Raw genomic sequence first — 10,648 nt, 5'->3', positions numbered from 1 at the left:
AACTAGTTGTATCCTTTGACCATTGAGGGTCACACAAGCACATGATCATTTGTTACCATTGAGACAATAAATTCAAGGATTTGAATTTATATAAAATTATGAGATAGTAAATTCAATGAGTTTAATTTATGATAATTAAAATTTGGACATAATAAATTCAAAGAGTTGAATTTATGAAAATTGATAGTTTAAAATATTAAAGTCAAATGTTGAGTTTATGAAAGATTAAATTAAATGTAATGAAGATGTGTATAATGGACATGTGGGAGTACAAGTTCAACATGCTAATTAATTAAAGTTCTTAATGGACTTTGATATATTAATTAATTAAACTAGTTGGACTAGTGAAATTAATTAAGCTCATTAATGTTTAATTATGGAAATCTAAACCTACAATTAAGGAAACTAGGTTAAGGACTCATGATTTAAAAGGGGGCACAAATCCTAGCCTCCACACTCATTCAATTTTAGAAAATCCTCTCAATATTACTCCAAAATTTCGGCCACCTCAATTTTGATTTAGGATTTGAGCCAGCTTTTGGTTTTTTATCTTAACGTTAAATCTCTTCTAAATTTTTTAATATAATTTATAAAACTATATGATTGTCCAAAGACGTTATTTGAACATCAAATTAAAATTTTAAAACATCCGCTGTATTTTGGACCCCAGAAAACCGATTTGTAACACATCCATCCAGTATTAATATCCAAAATCTGAAATAAAAATATAAATGTATTTTCTTACCAAATAGTGACGCACAGTGAGTTGGTTCATAGCAAAATCCACAAATATTGGAATCCATCGAGTGGATTTTATAGTGAATGAATGTAGAATCTGGTTACTATATTGAGAAGCTGGGGCAGAGAGTAGGAGTATGAAACGACCAAAATACCCTTCCCTACCATACGGAATCCATAAATCGCATTTTATTTGATATTATAAACGTAGCCGATAACAAAATTAAATATATTCATGACGAATATAAATCGATGATAAATAACATTCGCATAGGTTCACACGTGTTGCGTAGAATCACGGGAAATATTAAATCTTGCAAATGGATGCTTCATTCCATGCTCACACATGCATGATTTTTGTGGGAGAGGATACAACTAACCAAAAGCCCCAACAACCCTCATGCCATGATTTATATCCCTCCACCTTTTACCCCTATAAATACACACCATTACCTCTCACTCCCGATACCAAAAAATTATTTAGGTTGAGAACAACCATGTCTTTCGTTTTCAGCAGTGATTAATCATCAGGTTGTGAGTCATTAAATTCACTTGAGGGGCATTTGAATGGACGGATTTGGAGATAAAATACATTTACTTTGTTTGGATTAAATTCATATGTTATATAGGATTTCCAATCTTTAAATATCATTTTAAGCTATATTTTTGTATTGGATTTCAAATTTATCTAGCCATTTGAAATCCGCTTTTTGTTTCCTCCATTCTATTTCTTTCATTCCGGCTTTCGATTCATTTTTCCCGAAAGATGGGATTTCTTATGTATCGCTTTTCTCGAATATGTTTGACAGCAATGGAAAAGGAGAATTCGAAGCTGTACTTGGAGAACTGCTATTTCATGGAGCAGAACGAGAAACTGCGGAAGACAGCAGAGTTTCTAGAGAAACAGAATCAGGTTCTGCTAAACAAGCTCAAGCAGAGGGTAGCCGCCACAGCTGCCGCCTCCTTCATCACTAACACCACTTCCGAAAGTTCCAGTTGTGAAGCCGACCGGTCATCCACCACCTCAGCCTCAGAAGCTTCCACCTCCGAACGCACCAGGGCGCCCAAGTCCCGCAAGCAATCCAAGAAATAAGACTGCAAACATATCCATGTTTTAGACCTCACCCCACCCCCATTAATAAGACTGTCGAGTTGTGGTTTATTAGTAGTCGGTAACGATGATGGCTAAATTTAATGAGTTCTATTTTTTATTCTTAATTTAATGGTTTCTGGTTTGAAGAATTTTGTAAATCATGAGCGGGGTGGGTCGTTGGTTTCAATTTCATATTTGAACTTTAAAATGCTATTAAGTCTATTATCAGTCTTCATGGGATGTCAGATATTTCTAAATGGCCATAGATATATCCGACTGAAAATAAGAACACCTAAAAATAAATATAGTAAATAAGAGAAAGAAAAAACAATTTATTGAACTAATACCTGATTTTGGTCACTTGCAGGACCAAATTTTGGAATTGTCCTCTTCTCTCTTTGTTTACTTTGAGTTCATGTATTGATCCCTTTATCGAGCAGGGTTAGCAGGAACAACAGTATTATATATTCAATGGAAGATTCTATCGTAACATCGCGCAATAACTGTTACCGTTTCATATGTATTTCGTGCGAATAAAAATCTATGCCTATGACAAGATAAAAATCGCAGGTAAATTGGATATCCATTAGGATTTTAGATGCCAAATATGCTAAAATTTCCACGTAGCGGATTAGAGTTCCCAAAATAGTTCTTACGATTTCTACAATAATGTGTTGCCGAATTATCCATGCAAACTAAGAAATTGCTTCAATTTAGAATTTTACAGTTCAAATACACACTATTAGATACTGACTGAGCTGTTAAAAACAGGGCATGCAATTGTAGTAACAAAGCTGTCGTCTAGTCTACCAAAACCGCTGATATAAATTTCCATCATTTTTTATTTTGATACATTATATTGTATTACATGAATCAGAAATAAATCGATCCCCAACCCGAAAATGACGACGAATTATCAGAGATATTGTGTAAATGGGAAGGAGATTTTAATTTGTTGTGAGATTCAAGAAACTAATTAACGACAAAGTTTTTGCTGATTTGTGGGGAAAAAAGAAACTGAGATATTTTAAAAATGACAATCTTTGTTGGATGCTAAACAACGTATATGAAAGGAAATTAGGTCAATACCTCCAAATAATTGAAATACAACAACAAAAGAAGATGACCATGAGGATGAAAATAAAATACAACTACATGTATTCACAAACTGATGGTAAAGAAATACACAAACCATGGACGCAAAAATATCTGGGGCATCAATAATACACTTGTGGTCTTAAAAGAATATGAAGTTTATGTTAGAGTAGGTGTCCAGTGAGATAACTTTTGGTTCGGTCTTTATGAACTCTAATGTAAAAACAATCTTTATTTTAAAAATATTTTACATTTTTATCAAATTATGACGTTCGCTTTATCTGTATAATTATGCAAACTAAACAAATAATGTGAGAATCTAGATTTTCGAGTCTTGTAATTAATTAATCACGTATAAGATTTTATTTTTTTCAGAGTTAATATTTATATAAATTACATACTCGATACCATAAATTAGAATCCATGATTATATATTGATCAAGTCTACAAACTATTAAACCTCCAGTACTAATTTCATGGCATGACAATTATTACGGAATGGTTTTTCATATATTTAAAAGGGTCACTACAAGAATAAATGCTTATGGTGACATTCATAAATGTCAACATATTCAATATTTAGTGATATTTAAGTTTTAGTAACACCTTCAACAAATTCTCTCTATTCCAATGTCGTCTTAAACTTCCTGACATTTTTTAATGTCATTGTAAGATGTTAATGACAACTTCATACGTGTTACTAATTATTCATATAATACCAAATTTATATGTCAGTTAAAATCATTTATAATGACAACTAAAAGTGTCGTGTATGTTATTTATAGTGCAATAAAAAATGTCATTAATGATAGATTATAAGGTAAATTTAAAATGTTTCATTATGTAATCTGTAATGACACTTACAAAGTTCTTCTATACTAGTATATAAGGACATTGAAAATTTGTTTTATAATGACTTTATAAAATGTCTCCATATGAGTTTTACAATGATATTTTTTATCTACATGATTTAATGTTCTATTGTGACATAAAAAATGTTATATTTTATGAAATGTCATCGATTTTCAATATTTTCATTATATAATATTGAAGGATATAACAAATTAACATAAATAAAAATACAAAATTTTAAAATAGAAATTAAATTGCTAATCAATAATTGTCAATAATTTTTCAATCATTAATGTATAAGACTGAAAAATTTGTTACCTCGAAAAACATATATACCCCAACAAATGTATCAAAGGTATTTAGTTTAAGAACTAGCAAACAATCAAGTCTTTTAAAGCAAAACATAAGCAAACTTGTGACACATCTTCATTCTTCAACCATCTCATCTTAATCAAAATCCAATATTCTTGTCACCTACAATAAAAATTCATATATTTGTATGAATGAAATAAAATTAAAGAAGAACTAAATGAAGATATTAAAATTTAATTCAAACTAGTGAACATCATACCAAATGATAAACTGAAAAATTATTATTTATCCAAATGCACCTAGTAGAAATCTTCCTCATTAACTGTCAACTGCAAATATAATTGATATTGGTTTAGAAAGATACTAACATGATGGACATAACAATAAATACTAGTTAATTGAAAAGTTGAATATCATATCAAATGACAAAGCCAAGCTATCATTCCTCCAAGTGTATCTCCAACCGTTTGTAAAAGATCATATAGCCTAATCAAACTCTCTTCCCGTTCTGGGACAACTAAAACTTGTGTTTCACACCAATTTGGTACCAACGTCTGTCTTCCTACTTCGGTATTTGGATCCATGCTATGAACCACTCTTTTTGCCACAATTTTCGTCGAATCAAATAGACTTTTTATTGAGACAGAACATCCAATCTACGTGAAAGTGCAAAAGAGAAGGTTTCGATAAAAACAATTATAAAGTACAATCATCAACAACCATTATGCTAATGAGTATGTCCAGCTAGCCAGAAAACAAAAAAGCATAAAGAAACATCATTCAAATTAGGTAACTCATAGCAACAAAAAGCAAGAGATTTTACTTAACAGTACAAACATCAGATAGAAAATTTCATTTAGAAAAAATAATCAACATGTGCAAGTCTTTGAAACAGTAAAACACAGCCCAACATCAATCAAGAATGCTTCTGTCGAGATAATAGATGAATTAAACCCATCCAAATTTGGGAAAATAAGAGCATAAGAGAATCTGTTAATTTAATTGCATATATTAAATAAAATGTCAGTTTCAAAATGAGTCAAGATTGAAATGAGCATGATCATTCAGTATTGATCGAACAAAAATTATCACAAGAACAAGTTGCAAGACATGCAAGTAAAGGTCCAAGAAAATACAATTACAACAATAGAAAAAGATGGGGGAAATTAATTGAATAAGACATTCAGATCTCCTTAAAGTAATCAGAAAATAGAATTACTTCAACAATCACAACAAAAGATAAATTTGAAAAGGAATGACAGTCTGGAGGTTAAAAGCGTAAAGATTAGACTAATCTTCCATCAGGTCTAAGCAAACACATTATAACTAAAGAGATGCAGAATATGTATACACAACTTTGAGTTTTTTGTGTAGCATTATAATGTAAAATATTAAATCATTATATCATGTCAAACAATAAATAACAAAACATCGATTATACATGTAATATATATTCTCAACCAAAATATACTATTCAAATCAATAAATGGCTAACTCGAGATAATTATAAACTCACACAAAACATAGCTTACAAAACTCAAGAATAGAATGAAACACTACTTTCAATAACATAAGTGTTTCTCTTCTCAGGATCCAACAAAAGATGCAATTTTTAAGAGAAGCCATATAGCATAAAGTACAAATAAGCGTATCAAAACATAAGCATACGTCTAGCGCAAAATTAAAGCAGAATTCCATTTCAATTCCAACAAAAAGAATCATATGAAATATGAAGATATAAACATCAAATATTTGACAGAAGAAGGGAGTGCTTCTGATAACAAAACATAAAACTACTATGTCAGTATGCCTCAGACCGAAAAATAAAATTATTCATAATGGAAAGAAAAGAAAATTAAAAAAGATGACAATAAGAACACCTTTGTGCAGAGGGCAAAGAACAGAGACATGCACCATTGCACTTCAGCTACAGCAGAAGGTTGCTCGCTTGCAGATGTAGCGACATGCTGAGTGTCAGAAGAAATGATATTTATTTTTGCTCCCGTTGGTTGATTCTCACATGAAATCTTCTCATCCTAAATATAAACCATACGTGAATACAAATTCCAAAAATATCAAAAGATTTCTGAAAGTGGTTTTGAAAAACAAAAGTTTGCCAGTCTTCCTCGGCAACAAAACCATGCTCCTCTTAAAGCACAGAGAACTGCTTCCTTTGAAGCTGACATAGCTCTACCACGTCAGAGAACAACACACTCCTGAACTTCTTAGTAAAGCATTCCTCACTGTCTTCTCGTAAGAAGACCAACGAGAAAAGTTGTATTACAATCTATTGACCTGAATAAATATATCCACTGGGAATGATTGGAAGATTCGAAAATGAAAATAGGGGTGTTCGCACTCTAAGGCACACAATTTACCACACAATCAGTTACTCTCCTGAGTAAAGGATTCAAAGAATGCTTCTCCAATTAAAATCCAGTGGTATTAAAATATGGGATAAGTAGATATGTAAATGACTTTACTTACAAAGTCTCAGGCAGAAAATTTGGATTCTCCGACTATAGGGGAAAGAACAGACTTTATTTTAAAAGCTAAATAATGCATTGTTGATTTCATATGCTTTACGATGCCATTATGCCTCTTTTCTTTCTCATTGCCCGAAATATAAAGTTCAAGAAATAACACTACTTTCCATTTCCCCAGTTTTAAAAACTTTGCTTAATGAGGCACTTGACCATAAGCGGTGTAAACATGTAACTACTGATATGATGCTGAATTTGAGATAGTTACCATCAGCAATTGCGTTAACATCAGAAAATTCACGCCCTTTTCCAATCATCTCATTCTCACGCTTTTCTTCCTCTGTGTCATCGTGCAAAATCACATTACCTTCCAGACCCGAATCAGAATTCTCAACAAGGTCATTAACTTTCTCAGAAGAGGGTTCGAATCCCGTCGAATCTGAACATAAGTTCCCCAAATTCTCCACCTTTCCCACTTTTTGCTCCACCATTTCTTCGACTCTACCAAAACCCACATGCTTATTCTTTTCTTGGGTCACATTTCTACCATCCGAATCCTCGATCTTGCGATCTACAGCCCGTTCGCTACCGGAATCGGACCAAAACCCAGCCGTTTCCCTGTCGAGGTACCTAGTTGGATTCTTGTCCAACCCGGGATCAATCCAACTCGGGTTATCCGACCCAGCCGACTTATTATCGTCAAAGTCCTCGCCATATCGATCCAAAGCATCCAACGAGAAATAATTTGCCCGAATCAACTTTCCAGAATCTATTTCATCGAAGGAGTTAACGGAATCAATCCGAGTAACTGTAATCGCCTCGGAATCAAGGCCGGGTGAAGCACCTCCCAATCGTTAAACTCATTCGTTGCCTTCACCATATCCATAGTGGCTGGAAAATAGGTGATACACATAGGCTTCAAATCCTTACTCAATATAACACAAACAACAAAGAATCGAATGCAAATCTCACCTGAATCGACAAATTAATCTCGCACAGACAACTTCGATTTCTTCTCGATACCATACAGAAAAGACGTGCAGGGATTTGGGGAAGAACTTTCTCAACTCTACGCTTCTTGTCCGGTGCTCTCGCGGTGTTCGCCGGAAAACGTCTTGGTGAGGGAGAGAGCAACGAGAGTAAGGTTGGGGAAGTTCGTTCTTTCTTTCGCGGGAATGAATTGGGGGATGAGTTTTGCTGTTTTCCCTTTTTTTCATTTTAATTAATTTTTTTTAAAATTTTTTAAAGATTTTTTACTACGTGGGAAAATTGATAAAATAAATGTACAAATATTTGAGTTTGATAAAAATTAGAAGAGGAAAATAATTGTTTTCCTGTATATAAAAAATGAATCAATTAAAAATGTTAGGATAACTAATTTAATATATTTTTTATTTTACACATTATTAATTTTTTACAAGTGTCATTATTAAGTAATTGTAACAACATTTAATTAAAAGTGTCTCAATAGCTATTTATTGTTGTAGTGGGTGGGTGTGTATACATAAAATATATATTTTACATATATTTAATAATATATCATTAATAATTAATTGTGATAGAATGTTTTATAGGTGGATACATAAGATTTCTTTTGGTAATCAATCACCAAGATTGGGAGCCAAATCAACAATGATTAGAACCAATTCACGTGACCGAAATTTTGGAGCTTGAGTACCTGAAATTTTGCTCATGCAATCAACTAATAATTACACCATCTAATCACCCTAAATCTAGGCATCAATCCACCGATTAATTGAGGCGCTAACCACCGAAATTTAGGAACCAATTATAGCCTTAATTCATGCTCCTCAACCTTTATATATATGTGTGTGAGTAGTGGAGAAAGGGCACCACTTTTTCCTGGCATTTCTCTCAACCTTTTCGAGCTACTTGGAGGTGGAATTCATTGTACTTCTTGGGGATTCTTGTTCGATTCTTGAGATAGTAGCAAGGCGTCACTCCGTCCAATATTCACGTTTCATCAAGTACTACTTTGTAAGTGGATTTTTGTTATATTATAATTTGCACACTCGTCCTTCGTGAGTGGGCCTTTTTTATATGTATGTTCTTTCATAAGTGCGTTTTTGTTTTCCACACTTGTTTTTTGTAAGTGGGCTTGATTTAAAATCATAAAATTGTTATGAGCTCATTTGTTTCTTTGAAATTTCGGTCGTGCATTGTTATTTCATTTTTCCCTTCTTGATATAACAATCATGTGAACTATGTTATGACACTATGAGGATTCCACCGGATATGGGAGGGAATCCCAAATATATGATATGACCCTTACGCGATGGGGATGTAACCGCTATATGGCCTCGTCTCCTTAGAGGAATAAAAATTAGGGACTGACGTCAGTAAACCATGGAAAGTAGATGAATCTCAATGCCTAAGAATAAGAAAGGATGTCTATCTTTATGAAGTATGTTGTACGAAATTATTTCTGCATGATATGTTCTTTCCTTCAAAATCATGTATGTTGTTATGTATGTGCTTGATTGGGCCCCCGCTTGCTGAGTATTTCCCAAAATACCCACCCCTTACTTCCTTCCCCTAAGATAAGAAATTTTTTGCAGTTTATCTTGGCATTCAAGTCGTAAAGACAATTAATTTGTTGATTTTGAGAACTAAACCAGTTTTGGTATATACTGTACTACGAGGCTTGTTGTTTGGCGGTTATGTGATTGTCGAATAACACCCATGTCAACTAACACTGGTCTCGGAGCATGACATTTAAGTGGTATAAGAGCCGCCAGGTTCATAATCCCGAAGGGCAAATATTTTTTCTAAGTACTAATCCGATTTAAGGCCGAGCTTACGTTTCGTAGGAAATTCCAAATTCGATTCCACCACTTGTTCTAAACTCCACGAAACATATGCTTTCAATCCATATGTCAATCTCAAAAATTTCTGTTTTTTGAAATTTTTCGGGAAAAAAAAATTCTTGTTCGATCAATTTGACGGTCCCATTTGTTTCACAAGTCTACTGTTCAATACCTTACATGTTGATCTTTCATATATTTGATTGTATTCTGAGCAATTCCTTTCTTGATTTCAGGAAATGGCTCGTACCCAGATCACAGCACGCAAGAGCGTCATCAACCCTGTCCTAGACAAGCATGAGATTATCGAGAACCTTCAGGCATCCCTAGCTAAAGAGACAGAAGATAATGCGGAGTTGATAGGAGATTTGAATAAGCTCCTAGCCACAAGACACGACTTAGAGGAGTAGCTTCCAAGCAGACGTCCAGAGGTTCGCTCACTCCCATGACAAGGCAGAACAAGAGCTTTATGCTACCAAAGAACTCCTAGCAGCTGCTCAGGTCGTGTGACGTATACTAATTTAAAACGGTGCTAATTTTTTTTATTTAAAAAAGCTAACATTTTCGAAAATAATCATTTAAATATTTTGCATGCTTGCAACCCTACTGAAAAATATGTCATTTAAAAATAATCATAAATTCTTTATAGATAAACTAATGCATTTTAAAAATATCAGACAAATAAAATATTGAATTTTAAGATTGTCGACGCGGCCATAATATGCGCATGTAAAAATAACTCAAATAAACATCCTGATAATCATCACAATAACCAAATCAACGTATCAAAATGTTCATTTCCACTCAAACTCATAAGAATGTGATGTGCGGAAACGTGTGGTCCTCGGGTCGTGTGCGCGCATCGTGCCCTGACTACTTAGAATTCGGCACCTCCTGAGATGTTAATTCGATTAATTTAGTGACTTTTTTCTATTCTAAGGAAGAAAAAAAAGTCCAAAACGTGTCTTTAATAAAAAATCGAAGAAAAAGTCTACAATAATGTGTTGCCGAATTATTCATGCAAACTAAGAAATTGCTTCAATTTAGAATTTTACTGTTCAAATACACACTATTAGATACTGACTGAGCTGTTAAAAACGAGGCATGCAATTGTAGTAACAAAGCTGTCGTCTAGTCTACCAAAACCGCTGATATAAATTTCCATCATCTTTTATTGATACATTATATTGTATTACATGAATCAGAAATAAATCGATCCCCAACCCGAAATTCAATTTAAGATTTTTTGT

Source organism: Primulina tabacum, chromosome 10 (assembly GCF_025594145.1).
Source record: "Primulina tabacum isolate GXHZ01 chromosome 10, ASM2559414v2, whole genome shotgun sequence".
Classification (NCBI taxonomy): domain Eukaryota; kingdom Viridiplantae; phylum Streptophyta; class Magnoliopsida; order Lamiales; family Gesneriaceae; genus Primulina; species Primulina tabacum.
This window is presented reverse-complemented; position numbering follows the sequence as displayed.